Consider the following 15,695-nt stretch of genomic DNA (forward strand, 5'->3'; position numbering starts at 1 on the left):
TTCATGTTTCATTCATTGTGGCTTCCAGCAGCAAACGGGAAGAGTGTGAGATCAGGTGTGGATCTGTATGAAATATAAGTGTTTACACTTAAAGATGGTGCATGGGCACTGTTCCTTGATAAACAGTATGTTTCATACATGCATGAATGAACAGTGGTTGCGAGTTAACCTCTGAGAGCAAAGCTTGTGTGCATGTACAGTATGTGTTCTGGATGAGAGAGCATGTGCGTATGTAGCTATTCAGGGAGTGTATGCTTTGGCACATATAAGACCAGACCTCTGTGCTTACTGTCAATACGCTCCTGCTGTGCAGCAGCAGCACTGCTAAGCCCAGCCTCCTCCGATAATGCATCTTATAAAGACACGGGCCTTGATTCTTTTGTTTAATTAATCACTGATGCATTTGGAACAAATCCTTATCTGCCCGAGCTTCAAAATATTCCTCGGAGTAAGAGTAAAACAGAAAATTTAAAGCGATACTCCTCATTAGACAGTTTACGCTCATGTGGTGAAGAATTTGGGGATCTGGTGGTATCTAAACAAATTATATGCCTCTTGAGCTCCCATCACTGGACTGTAATCTTATATAATTTACCCTCGATGCTCATACTACTTAATAATAAATGAAGAACTGGCTGAATACATATATCAGCTGGGAATGCTTTGTGCACTCCATCTTCATTTTGGCAGCATTATTAACTGTAGGCTATTCAGTGTCAACATTCATCTCATTATTAAACCGCAGGTCTGTGGCTCATTTTGTTTAGTTGACTACTTAACTAATGGATCTCCTAAATTCTAGTAAATTGCTTGAGACCTGTATGGTGTGACGGTGCCCCCAGGCTGATGGCTATGTCTTCTTTGGACAATACGCTGTCCAATTAGCTTGAAGGACCAGGTCATTCACATGACCCCAAAGAGCATAATGTTTTATAATTAGTGGATAATTGCACCTCTCTGCTGCTCTGTTCAAATAAACCAATTGTCTGAACATGTCCAAAGAGCTGAGAGGTCCCAGGAAGGCAGCTTCATTTAAAGTTTGAAAGTAACCTCGGTATTAGGCTAAAATGTCAATCACCTATTCACTGGACATTTATTTTCATAACAACTTGTTATGTATTTGTTATATTTTATAATTAGATGTCTGTCTGCTGTTCATTAAAAGCTTATTTTTGCATGGAGAGCAAACAGTCAAGCCTGAGCGTTTTCCATGTTGAGGTTTTCCTGCCATGCAGCATTTAACCATGCAACGTTAACTCATTCGTCATTTTGCATGTGTGACAATCTTGGTGACAGTGTAGGATCAAAAGAATTCGGCCCCAGTGACACAGAGACTGCTCCGCCCACTATCTGACAATTACCAGTTGTCGAATGTGCGTGGTTGCCGGAGGTTGATGACTGTTAGTAAAAACCTCTTTGTGTTTGCTAGCATATCGCTACAGTCAGGTAATCTCCCAGCTGTAGTAAAAAGTGTGACGCTGCTGCTGCCAACATGTTTCAAAAGGCATCACTTTTAATTTAAAGTTTAAGCGACTTTAGCTAACCTTCACCATTTCTGGTTTGCGCTGCACTTTTCGACTTTTACTAATGTTGAGCTGGTAGCTAGTTAGTATGAAAAACTAAAGCCCACAGTAGCAGTCTGCCAACAACCAAAACAATCACAAGGAGGTTTTTGGTCCAGCACCATCTTTGCAACCAATTTCACCAAGGCAAGAAGGCTCCTGGTTTAAGTGGTGTTTGCACGTTCTCCCTCAACCTGAGCAGATCTGGGTGCTCTGGTTTCCACAGTCCAAAGCTGACTGTGCTTGTTTGGTTATCATCTAAAATGTTACCTCTATGCAGAGCCCATGCAACTGTGTGACGCCTTTGCAAGCATTTATGGCCCATTTATGCTCATCACATTGGTTGCTTTGTGCAGCAATGTGATGTTATCACATGACCACATCCTTTTATACTCTATGTGACCGTGGTGCTTTTGTCTATTTGCAATCTTCTCCAGCACTATTTCAGAAATCTCCCTGAGGGCCTATCTGGGAATCCCTGTGCTCTGTCATAAAATGTTCATTGTCCGATTGCAGTGGCAATGGCTAAAGTGCATAGTTACAAAAGTGGAGAGGTGCACGACTGGCCGAAACAACTCCAAAGCCCCAGTGGATATGATATCACTTTTTTTTGTCTGGCACCGTTGACGAGGCCAGCACAAATGGGTTCTTTCACCTGTGTTCATTTGCAATGCTTTGCAAGTCTGCCAACAGAGAACTAGATGGTGAATCTCTCTTTGAACTGATCTATTCTCTTCCCGTCCATTAGGAAAAATGTAGTGGTAGAAAAAAAAAAGACATGCTGTAGGGTTGCAGAAGGGTTTACGATGAAGACCTATGTTGCAGAATCGTAAATTCACCATTAGCCCTGTCATTGACTGTCATGGCTGGGTGGCCGGTGTGTGGTGTGGACCCAAAATGCGCACAATCTAAGGCAAGACTGAACTTAACAAAAAAATTAGGCTTTTTTGTGCTTGATACACAAACATAAACCAAACGAGGGGAACAACTAGAGGAAAAACTAACATAAAACCTAAACTGGAAAAATGCATGAAGCCTAGTATACCTGGAATCTGGAAATACCTGAATACATGAGACAAGGAGACACAGGGAATGTTAACAGATGATCTGATAACAATCACAGGGAAACAGGCCCAATGTATACACATGAGGGTGACAAGGGAAGTGGAAACACACGGGGAAGACAACAGGTACGAGTTAAGCATGACAAGACATGAGGAAGAAACACTGAACACAGGACGTGAGACTGTCAAAGTAAAACAGGAAGTACACAAACACTCAAACTTGACACAGGAGCGGGGATAAACAAACAGGGAGGCAAAAGGTGAAACACATGGAGAGGAAGAGGGAAAACAGGTAAGGAAGACACAGAGGGCGGGGAGGGGGAGCGAGAGAGGGGTCTGGGAGAACACACCTGGCTGTACGAGCATGGAAACCGAAGAGGGAGACTAAACACAAAGACATGACTAAGACATGGGGAACGAGGGAGCGAGAGACACGGAGGGAGAGAGAGAGAGGGACAGGTAAGCACAGAAATGTAAACACAAACGACAAGACTGATTCTCACAGGACACACAAAGACAAAGGTACAAAAGGGAACCTAGCAGACAAGAGACTAAACTGGGAGCACAAGAAAACTCAGAAGCACTCAGAGCAACTTGAAAGGTGTCATGCAAAGAAATCTAAAGGTGAATGCTGTTCAAATTACCTTAAGCAGTTAAACATAGCACCAAACCAGTTGTGTGAAGGAATACATCCTTCTTACTTTTGCTTTCGGTATTACAACAGACACTGCAGTTGCACTTCAGTGCTGGTGGTTGACTGTGTGGCTGCTTCAGTTCAAGTCACTCGCTTTATCAGACGGAAGTATTACACCTTCTCAAAGGCAGTGACCCCGACTACACCGACACATCCGCTCTACGCCTCACCTTAGGACCTCGCAGAAATCTGGCAATGAGCTTACAAATAGATTTTCTTGACAGAAAGAGACAAAACCAGTGTCAGCTGAAATAGTGCTGTAGCCGCTGATTCGCCTGAGCAATCTTCTGTTATCTCCTACAGGGCCAGAGCAGCACCGCTGGCTGTAAGCTCTCAGCAAAACACGTTTTCTTTCTCAGGGACAAAGCTACAAAGGAACATGTCTTACTTTTATGGGTAATTAATTTTTAATCAGCACCTCTTGTATTTAGTACAAATGTCTCCATTTTTAATATCTCTGGTTTAATCTGTTTCCCGTGTCCTCGGCTGTTTCAGGCCTTAAGGGTAGAAGAGTGGAGATGTCTTGTGTTACACTTCTCACCAAGCGTTGTGTAAGAAGCATATATGTGCCTTTTTAAATATTCATATGCTACAGCACATGCACTGTGCTTATGCTGGTTCTCTTATTGTTTGGTTTTCCAGCTTATTGGGTATATGAATAGCTCACCTTTAAAGAGGATAAATTGCTGTGCATCTCTACTTAAGGAATTAATCAGTAAAATCTAATATTTTAATATGCTGATCGCAAATAAGCCAGTACAAGCCTGAGGTTAAGCATGCTAGCTTCTCGGCTCAAGGGGACGCAGAAATTTGTAACTGAAATACTGCTAGATGGATTTCTAACAATCCAACAAATGAATTTTGAAAGCATTGTAAGTGTTTCTAGTCTTCCCCCTCTGTGCCTCTGCTTCTTGTTTTTCAATTCTCGTAATGGCAATTACCTCATCACTTCTAAACATGTTCCCGAACTAAATCTTACCCTAGAAAGGAATCAGACACTCTCTGAAACTCTCTGTTTCTATAAATCTAATAATTAAAAATCTATAAATGAAATAAAAATATATATAATTACACTGTCTTTATATTTCAGAGTCTTCCGATCTTCTCCTGCCTTGTCTTGTCTGTCAAAGCAGCTTTTCTCAAGGATGTCATAAGGTCTGCTTGCTCCCTGGTATAACGATTAAGTTATTAGCATGCTGCAGCATATCAGCTTATGGGACATGAATATTGGCCAGAAATCACCAACTGTCTCCGAGCCTACGGGTAAGAATCACGACCTTTCTTTCTTTTCGCTGAACCAGGGGATTTTTACCTTGAAATACTAATGGAGATATGCTTTGTGAGCACCTCTAGAAGGTCAAGCTGAGGCACAAATTCACTGTAGGCAAAATTCTAGAAATTTCCCCAGACGATCAGCAGACTGTGGTTTTTATTTAGAAAAGGCTGTTTGTGCAATGAGACAGCAAAGAAGTGTTTAATGTTTTGGCTGCTGTGACAGCATAATCTCCCTATTTTTGCAATAAATAAAAGATATCTTTAAATCTTATCATTCGCTCCACAAGAAAACAGATGGGTTTTTGCATCACAAAAAAACATACAAAAGCCTTTGGAACTGTGGCTAAATCAGTCAAATCATGTGTGACTCCCCGACCTTGAAGAAGAGTGCTTGAATGAGTCAGGATGAAGTAGTGCTCCTTCAGTTTTAGGAGCAAGTCATGCTTTTTCTTCAAAAAACTACTTCCAGACTGACCTCCAACTCTGACCTCATGTTATTTATTAAGTTTCTCAGATTCTCATTTTTCCTGGGCTGTGGCTTCATTTGACCTGTTCTCACATCTCTGCAAAAACAAAGTTGTTGAGAAAAGATTGTTATAGCTTACCCAGCATAGGAAAAAAAAACATCTGAATAAAGGTGGAAATCACAAATAACTTTGCACTGTTTCAGTTCACTTAATACGTGTTATCACTCATTTCAGTCTCTCGAGCATGAACTTTCTCAACTTCTAGATGAACTGAAACCCTGGCATCATCTCCCTGGTCAAAACCGTGAGACCATAAAAGCTGCAATATAGACGGATGCACATCAGCGCTGTTTCTACAATAGAAGTCTAGTCAGACTGTCTCTTACCACCTGAGAAGGACAGCTCAGTCTTTGTCTCTTTTTTCTTTTAAAGAGTGTGGTTAGACATGCTTATGAACAGATGGCCCTGCAACATCTTCTCCACATACAAAGACTTATTTTACAGTTGTTTTTTTGTTTTCTTGTTTTTTATTGAAAATACACAACACTTTTGTCATGTTCCCAGGTTTTTCTGGATTGTTTGTTGTTGTTTCTCCTTCACTCCTCACCGCCAGGGCACAGTCTGGTCCTGTCCCCACCTCAGTGTTCACCTGTGCAGCCTACTCACCTGTCACCTATAACGAATAATTACTCACCTGCCATCCGTCATCAATGACTGCTCCCACGCTACTTAAGGCATCAGTGGAGTCTGATTCCTCGCTGGATTGTTGTGCTACTTCCATCAGTGTAACCTTGCCTGGTGATTTCCTTGTGTCTTCTACTAGTACTCCTCGTTAACGTCAGGCTCTCTTCCTGTGTATAGATTTCCCTGGACCTTGGCCTGTTTCCCTTCCCTGTGGACCCCGAGTGAGAGTGAGTTTGGACTGGATTAGTGTGTAGATTGTTGTGAGTCACAGACTATGTGAAGAAGAGTTTGGACCTTCCCCTGGCTGCCCTGGACCCCTTTTCCTCCCCCAGCACTGTATATATGTATATATATATATATCTCACCTGGTGACACCTGTGTAAATAAACCACCTTTTGACTTTTCACTCAGAGTGAGTCCTGCGTTTGAGTCCTGCACTTGTAATCGTGATAACTTTCATCAAACCGGAATATTTTACCAGTAAAGATGATGACAGACATATAACTGCCAGAGGAAAAAAGCTTTTAACCCTTTAACAAAGGCTTAAAGGGTTAATGTAACATTTCAAGGCCAATATTTTAAGTGATTGTTGCATTTAGATTTCTCTTCAAATAACTTTTGAACTAAGTGTCCAGAAATAGCAGGACCTGGAGGAATCAGTTTGCATGTAGGCTGATGATGTCCTATGGTAACATCCTTATACTAGTTGAATCCTGGCTAGTTGTTGCAGAGCAGCCCTTTTATATCATCTCATATACCACAGAATGTAGTTGGCTTAATGCACAGGGAGCAGTAACCTCAGAAGCAGCATAGGCCAGCTACGTGACTTATTACTAAATGAGCAAATTCCCCATGATGCACTGCTATCTTAAGAATCTCGCTTTTGTGCACTGCATGTGTTGTTTGAATTTCAATAATGCTACACTACCATAATTCATTTACACCCAAGTAAGGATCATTTTTCTATACATGATTTACCATGCTGCATCACACTGTCTCAAATAATGACTTGCTCATTGTGTCTGTAATCTTCTCATATTCTTTTGTTCACACATGAAATAATTCCGTAGAATTTAACACTTCTTACTGATTAAGAAAACAAAACATGCACCACATTTTTATTATTTTTTATTTTTTTGCCAGACATAATTTTCTAATGCAGCAATTTATTGGAATGTGTATATGTATAGCACGTGATGCAAAATAGAGTTTGTATAGTTCTAATGAACTCAAAGTCAATATTTACATGACCACTCTTATTCTTCTAGACAACTTGAACTCTCTTAGTTACGCGTTCTTGTCAGTTCTTTGAGGAGTCTTCAGGAATGGTTCTCCAGGCTTCTTGAAGAACGTTCAAAGTCCTCCTTTTGGATGTTTCTGCCTTTTGTTCTGTTCTCTGTCAGGATGATCTCACACTGATCCAATAATGTTGAAGTCCTGACTCTGGGGAGGCCAATCCATGACTAAGAGTGTTTTTCTATCCAGGCATTTGCAGTGTGATTGGGATTGTTATTATGCTCAAAAATGAAGTTGTTACCAATCACATGCTTTTCAGATGGTACTGCATTGTTGATCAAAATCTGCTGGTAATTCTGTGCCTTTATGATTTCATTAATTTTAAGATTTCCAACACCACTGACAGAAATGCAGCCCCCACAACATGCAGAAATGACACTTTTTCATCCCTTGATTAGAGTTGACTTTTTTATGAGGGCTGGACTAAAAATGAGTCTAAAGAACTATTTATCAAGACCACTTTTTGAAATATGACGGGAAAGTCTTGCTGCTTGGAAACCAAATTTAAAGAAACTTTTGCACAGTGCTGTATTACTATGAATCTGTGATTCTGAGGGTGATTTCAGGTCATCATAGAAATGTAATTTTTGATCAGGTTTGAAACACGTGCAAAGAAAAAAAACTTGTGTTGTGTCTTTGAACAGTTTTACAGTAAATAGACTCGAGGTCACCTGAGGACAAGACGATCAACAACAATCAAATTATCCCACTCACGAAAACATCCTCAAATCTCTCCTGCTGCTTTTCACTTTGTCAAAGAATTTTATTAAATTTGTTTAGTTTTTGGTCTTTGAAGGTGGTCAAATATCAAGAATTAGCAATAAATATAAAAAGACATGATGTTTTTGCTTTTTTAAAATCACTTTCATAAATTTCCTTCTGTTACCTGCCCTAGTCAAGGACAGTCTTAACAAGCTGCAGCAATTTTCTTAGTAGTTACTCTGTTGATTAAATCAGAGTAATCAAATCAATCAAGTAATCAAATTTAAAAATTTCACCCAGCTGATGGAACACAAGGTTGTATAAGAAACCACAGACTTCCACAGAACACACAATCTGATTAAGTCCCTCCCAAACGCAATTTGTCCATTCTTAATGAAAATGAATGTAACCTGTCTACACACAGTCTCAGCAGTCAGAAAGTGAGGATGCAGAGCGGTGTAGTTGGTCCGGTCGCTTTTACTTCCACTTAAACGCATATCCTTACTCTCAGCAAAGTACTTCAAGCGTCAGTATGAATTTATTTTCATTTTTGTCTTTAAGAATTAAGCATCTCACCTAGACATGCAGTTGGACTTAGGTAGGAGACTGAGAGTGCAACACATCTGGAAACAAAATAGAAACCTCTGGTTGTGGTAGGGACATTTGATATTAGACTTACATGATTTTTAATGTAAAGTTTCCCTTAAATAGTTTGACTCTAGTGTGTTGGAACTGGAGGCACTAAAAAAACAAAAAGGTTGATCCTTAATGTGTGCAAACCAGGGACTCACAAAACTGTCACAGTGTTGATGACACACTTGCTAAACACGGGTAACAACACCACAGGAAGCAGTCAGTCAGCAAACATCACAGGTCTTGACTGTCACAGATTTCGCTGACACTCTGCTGAGCTCTGAAGGAACCTTTGACATGAGTGATTACCTCAGTCGTGAAAGGCGGCCTGAAATATGAGTTGAGAACACAGACCAATAAAAAACATGATACTCATGCAATCTTCTTTTTTGTACAGCTTGCACTCTCTGTGAAACAACACTTTACACCCTTAAGGGAGGACAAAGGCATAAAAACGTGGCTTATTTCATGTATATACTATAATGTTCCTGCAGGGGCTTTATCACAGAGAAGGATGCTATGGATTTCATAAAAAGCACTGTGAATCCAGCAATTATGTAGATGGGATTTTTCATTATTATTTTTTTTATTAGAGGAAATACTTGCTATAATCTAAAGTCATAAGCTGCTGATCATGTGGAACCAATAAAACACAACCCTGAAACCAAAAGGCTCTTTAAAACTCTGCAACATTTTCTGAGTTAAACACTGAAGAACACGTAAACAGCCTCTTAGCCGGTGTGCTGCACTTCAGCACTTTATTTCTCTGTGCATCCAGACAGGTTTCACATCTTTTTCGTTAAAAGTTCAAAAGGTCAATCTTGGAAAGAAAGAAAAAAGTACCAGGCTTTTTCTTGGAATATTGATTTGTCATGGGAATGATATTCTGAGGAGCAATTTCGTTTGCCTGTTTCCCCTCTATGGTAAATTAGAGCGTGGCAAGTCTTATCAAGTGCATTTCAGGACACAGGAGACGTTGTGAATACTGATGAGAGCGAAGGAGGTGCAGCATCTCCGTGCAAAACTGGAAGTGAGTCAGTTAAAGAGTAAATCCACTTAGTGTTGGAAATCATCAAATGACAGTCAGTGCCTGCTTAGTATCTCCTGTGTAGATATTTCGTGTCACATTAGCCACTGTATTCACTTCCTGTGCCTCTGTTTGCTCTCATTTTGAGATTAATGCATTTAAAAGTTCTTCTCTTGCTTACGTCTACCTATAAATATGCACCTATTAAAGCACAACGACTTTTTATCCCAAAAGTATCCATTGATATTGGCTATATTTGGGTTTTCTAATGAGTTTGTGTGTGTGGAGCGGAGTTGGAGAGTTTTCAGAGCCCACCCATCATCAAACTTGGTTTCTATTTTGATGTCAGCCCTAAACCTGCCAGGTTTTGTGACAGTTAGTGTCTCTAGGACTGGGTTTTGCAATTGTGATACACAGACAGACTCGGGTTAAAGGGGAAACCAACACCAGGTGGTAGAAATCTGAAGTACAGTCCGCAGGTAATGAACAAGAGCTCATTTGTGCCACTTAAAAGCCTGTTTGTGTAATGCACAAAAATGCTAGACTGTTGAGGGGATTTCATTCTAAAGTAAATTAGCGCTTTAGCCTTCCCTGTCAGGCAATGCTTCTTTCAAACAAGCACACACGATATTAAAGTCAAGTTTTATGTTCATATCTCCATGGTGATGAGAGTGGTTATGAAAGATTTGTGTTTTATGAGTTTACCTTGAATGCGTGCTTGTATATGGTTGCAAAAGTCACATTTTATAGCCTAAAAACATCACATCTGCCATTCTGTCATTGCGTAAACCGTAAAGGCATGCTGTGTATTTTAACATGAGCCATCCATGTCCACTGTGAACAACCATCTTTGAACAGAGGCAGTGGCTTACGACACCAACTGTCTGCCATCTATAATCCAGTTTTGAGATCCCTTCCCAGATGCCTTAATGCCCACTCACATCCTGGGCCTTTTGACCTCAGGAAATCAGATGATAGGGTGGGGCAAGGTCTCACAATGGGGTCACCCAAAACCTTGGCTGATTGTGACCTACACCTATTTTCACACCTTGGCTCGTGTGATTTGGTAGAGGATCATTAGGGGGTCCATGTCCCTCTTATGGGAACACTCCCATAGAGCTTATATTAGGTAAAAGACGTAAAAACAGGGTATTTGGTTCATTTAGTTATCTCTGACGGTTTTTGGAAACGGATCTTGTCACGACTACAAGCCTTTGATTGCAAAACTGGGAACAGATTTGCTATTTGTGCTGCAAAATAATAACCAATAAAACACTGTCTCACACATTTGCCAGTTTCAAGGGAAAAAACCCCCCAAAAGCAGCTGAGCAAACAGGCTCTCCAGTCTGCCAAACGCATAAATGTTGAGTGCACATGTCCCAGACTGGCCACAATGCCAGTCTGTCTTCTGGGAAAATGATGCAGCACTAGCCAGGACACAAGTTGTGCAGAAGCTGCATACGTATGCGCCCTGAGCCTTAAACGCCTGCCAGTCTGATTTACAGCCTCTGGGTGAGGTTAATCACTGCATGGTTTGGGGACAAATTGGTGAGGCAGGAAAATGAGTCACTTGCACCATGGATGCTGACCTCACCTCTCACCATACTTCACAAGCAGATTATTCGGATTTCAGGGTAATAGCTGCGAGCAGAGCAGCGGCACTGCACAGCCAGCAGGATTTGAGGGGGGAAAAAAACTCATATAAATCTGGACCACAGTCCCAGTTAAAATTAACCTGAGAGAGAATGACACATTAGGCCGGTGTGAAAAGCGACTAACTTTATGTCTAATATAGTTTTTTCAAAAGATGCAACAGCTTCTATTATATGTCTTCTTCTCATATGGCAATGACAGTGACCTCTGCGGTGTTTTACACTGGCTCTGGCATCCCCAATCAGTTGGGAGTAGCTCAGTCAATTAGTTCTGCATTATTTACCCTGCAAGTCCCTGTGGTGATCACTCAGAAAACAACAGATACAATAGTGCTTATTGACTCCCCAGTGCTCTGGCTGGAAAGCTGATTTCAAGCTAATACATACTGTACATGACTCCCACTAGGTACAACTGATTTATATAATTATTATGGCATCACTTTATAATACAGCCCGTGACTAAGGGTGTAACTCCACTATTTACTGACTGATATTTCTTATAATACTAATAAAAGAGATGATGAGTTTTTATTGGAAAGAAGAAATTATAAATTATACATAAGTAATGAGTAATTTCCAGGTAAAACCAAATGTCCCCGTCTTAAGCTGCATACATGCTGTAGTTTTAGGGGTTGTCTTTTTCCATTTTTATTATCCATTATATAAGTGTGCATCATTCATCCACTATTGAACTCTCCTCTTAGATTATTATATAAAGCTTCTTTTCTTACTTATAAGAAAAATAAACAGCAGAATTTTTAAAGGAACTGTAAGAAAAGTACAAAATAATTGGATTAATGTGAATGAAGAAAGACTGCTATAGAGTAATTTGTTTTTTATTCATATGCAAAACCAAAACTGTAGAAACTGTTCCTAATTGCTATACTACTAATACTGTTATTGGTACTTTGTTTTTTTTACAGTTTAGTTTTTTTGCTTTCTTTTTCATCAGGGAATTCATTCGTCAACGAAAAAGGCCAGAGAACCTTCCTCTTCCTCCCCACATTCATTTTCACACAAAAGGGAAACACATGACAAAAAGCAATAATAAAAAAAATACAAATAAAAAAATTAAATATAACTATCTAAGAATTTCAGATAAAATACATGGAAATTCTGTTTATTTACACCCTTAGTCATTGACCGCATTACTAAATATAACAGTACTCCTTTTGTCCAGATGCAGATTTTAAACTAATAAACTCATTAAATTCCTTCCTTTAAAAAAAATAAAAATTTTATTGAATATATTTGCTTTAATTTAGATTCCTACCTTTTATCATTTACATAATCCTCCTCTACACTTTACATTGACCATCTGTGACTAGAGTGCTAGGAGCTGATGGGCAAGCTAAAACAGCTAATGCACTGACAAGACTTGCACTTGGGGGAATATCATTAGTCTCCAGTTAGTGAGGGAGATGGCCATCTGTGATTACAAAGCAAACCCGAGTGTTCCTTGTCTTCTGGTGTAACGGAACATTTGTTACAAAACTACTTGTGGGCATAAAATCCACACACACTTTGTGGATTTTAAGTATTGTTTGCTCTTCACTTTTTATTTTTTATGAAAACTATGGCACAGCAGAGCGACTTCTTACCTCTTCAATTAGCACAACTACTACATTTGGTCAGTATACTTCAAACTACTCAGTCACAGAACCATGGCAGCTAATAAGATTGAAAAACAGTGTAATAATATTAGGAAATCTACAGCGTATGCCATTTGCCTTCACCCTGTATCTACCACCGAGGTCAAGCAAAGTCTCTTAAATGAAATGAAATGAGCATTAAAGTCATCCCCCCCACGGGAGGTTTGGTGACCTAGTGCAGTGTCTCAAATCTTGTGCCTTTGATGTGGGTCAAGAGACCTGTTCACACCAGGATTTGACGAAAAGTCTTTTCCCTCCTCCTTTCTTTTGTCAGTGTTACAGCAACGTAGGCGTTCAAGGTAATTATCATTTGAGTAGACGGGTGGCTCATAGTCTAAGGAGCTTGGAAAGAAAAGCGTCTGGACTTCTTTAAGTTGCATGAAGACGTTTCACCTCTCATCCGAGAAGCTTTTTCAGTTCTAAGGTCAAATTTAATCTTCCTGTCGTGATCAGGTCAAATTGCCCCGATTTAAAACTTAAAACACTCATAAATATTGTGTTTTACATCTGATTTCCTCAAGGCCTTCTGACATCCTCCACACTATGCACTTGAACATATAAAAGTGATGAGCACCTCTTTAATTGAATTTTGAGGGTTTTAATCAACCTTCTTACATCTGTGGTGTTCCCGGTTAAAAGTGACCTCCATTGGAAATGAGTGGGAATCCACTCAACACTCTGCCCCACCCTCACCCCCACCCCCCAGTCACTCCTGACCCCCTGAATGGCCCAATGAATGACCAAAAGAAAGACCCACTGAACGACCTACTGAATTATGTGCCTATCCCCCACGTGAACCACACCTTCCAGACTAATCAATGTATCAGCTTCACACAGACCTCATATATATAGGGGTCTGTTTGGAGTGTTTGCCTTGCACTCCTTTTACTCTGAGCACAATGAGTAGGCGACTGACCAAGCGGTTATCTGTCAAAGAGGTTCTGGCCCAGGTTTCTGGACATGAAGAGTGCCCTGAAATTAAAATAGAGATAGAGGAGGATGTTTCAGAAGTGAAAGACAACAGAGATTTTGATCCAGACTTTGAGGAGACTGACCAGTCAACAGATGGAGAGGGAGAGGCACCTGAAGAACAGGCACCTGAGGAGACATTGCAGTCCAAGAGTGGACACTTGCTCTGGTCTTCATCCCTCCAGGGCAAAGGGAAAAGCCCTCGAGGGAGAGCGAGAGTGAAAAACATCAAGATGACACCAGGGCCAACACAGTATGCGATATCTTGTGTGGATGACATCAAGTCCAGCTTCCAACTCTTTTTACCAGAGTCCATTGAGGAAATTATACTGGAGATGACAAACCTGGAGGGGAAGCATGTGTTTGGGGACACCTGGAGAGAAATCGACCTGGTAGACCTCCAAGCCTACATAGGTCTGTTGATTTTAGCACAGTATATCGCTCAAACAATGAGGCTGCAAAAAGACTGTGGGATGCAGAGTCTGGCAGGCCTATATTCCGCGCAACTATGTCCTTAGAACAGTTTCATGTCTTTTCAAGAACTATTCGATTTGATAACAGAGATACACGACCCGTCCGCTGGCGAAATGACAAACTGGCTGCCATCAGGAACATTTGGGACTGGTGCGGAGCGCCTACCACTTACAATCCAGGCCCTGAGGTGACAGTTGATGAGCGCCTGGTTCCTTTCAGAGATCGCTGTTCCTTCAAGGTGTACAATCCAGGCAAACCAGGGAAATGTGGAATAAAGATCTGGGTAGCATGTGACACCAGGAGCAGCTATGCCTGGAATATGCAGGCATACATGGGGAAACCCAGCACTGAAAGGGCTGAAGAAGACCAGGGCATGCATGTTGTGCTGGACATGGCAACCAGTTTCCGAGGGCATAATATCACATGTGACAACTTCTTCACATCATATGCTCTTGGTCAGGAGCTGCTGAAAAGAAAGCTCACCATGGCAGGGACAGTGAAGAAGAACAAGCCTGAACTTCCCCCGTACTGGTATCGACCAGAGGAAGAGAGGCATGCTCATCAAAATTTGCTTTCACTGACACACACGCTCTCGTGTCATATGTTCCCAAGAAGAATACAAATGTCATCCTGATGAGCACGCTACACAAAGACGCCGCTGTCAGCACCACAGAAGACAGGAAGCCACTTATGATCCAGGACTACAACAAGAACAAAGGAGCCGTTGACTGACTTGATAAGGTAATGTAAAGTTTCATCCATCATGCATTTTATTTTTATTTATGTAAATCATAGCATTTTGTGTACGACAGATTCAATATTGTTCCCAATCTCTTATCTATTGTGCCTTTTATTGCAGCTTACTGGTACATACACCTGTAAGCAAATGACAGCCCGCTGGCCTGTGGCACTGTTCCACAACATCCTTTATGTGTCTGCTTTCAACGCATATGTGGTGTGGACAGCCATCGACCCAACCTGGAATCAGGGGAAGTGTTTCAAGAGGAGACTTTTCCTAGCAGAGCTGGGGAAAGCTTTGGTGACTCCTCTTATTCAACGGCGCCAGCACATTCCCCGCATACCAGCCTCTGCCAGTCTGGTTAAGAGTGTGCAAGCCCCAGCCCCAGCCCCTGCCCTGGCTCTCCCAAAACAAGGACATGAACAGAAAAGGAAGCGCTGTGAGCTCTGTGCCCCTAGAGACAACAAAACAAGGCTGAGATGCTGCAAATGTGATGCCTATGTTTCCAAGGGCCACTCTCACCTGAGTGTCACATGCCACTCATGTGGATGAACACAGACACATGTTGAGTTTGGTCTTTGGTTTTCCATTTATTTTTTACATTACATTATCTTCATTTTGTAATACATTCTCAGTGCCTATTTGTATTTTCACTGCAGTTATTTTATGTCTAATTTTATTAATTCATGTTAAACACCACTTTGAGACATTGTTCACAGCTAAAGAGTGTTGAATAAAAATTTGGTGGTGAAAAATGGGTTTTCTGCTAATTTAAGAGCAATTAAAATGGACTTTGACCGGGAAC

General features: G+C 40.9%; 1 long non-coding RNA gene and 1 pseudogene across 2 annotated transcripts; both read left to right on the top strand.

Annotated features, from left to right (window-relative positions):
* The first annotated feature begins 2,945 nt into the window (after positions 1-2,945).
* On the top strand, positions 2,946-6,150 carry LOC116311528. 2 transcript variants are annotated; one of them, XR_005614131.1, is made up of 4 exons: positions 2,946-3,085; positions 3,624-3,716; positions 3,816-3,871; positions 4,411-6,150. It is a non-coding gene; the product is annotated as an uncharacterized LOC116311528 (long non-coding RNA). The 2 variants fall into 2 exon arrangements; XR_005614130.1 differs by lacking the exon at positions 2,946-3,085 and having other exon boundaries at positions 3,376-3,716.
* Positions 6,151-13,607: 7,457 nt separating this feature from the next.
* On the top strand, positions 13,608-15,442 carry LOC116311530 (annotated as a pseudogene).
* The last annotated feature ends 253 nt before the right edge of the window (positions 15,443-15,695 follow it).

The sequence above is a fragment of the Oreochromis aureus genome, linkage group 8, assembly GCF_013358895.1.
Source record: "Oreochromis aureus strain Israel breed Guangdong linkage group 8, ZZ_aureus, whole genome shotgun sequence".
Taxonomy (NCBI): domain Eukaryota; kingdom Metazoa; phylum Chordata; class Actinopteri; order Cichliformes; family Cichlidae; genus Oreochromis; species Oreochromis aureus.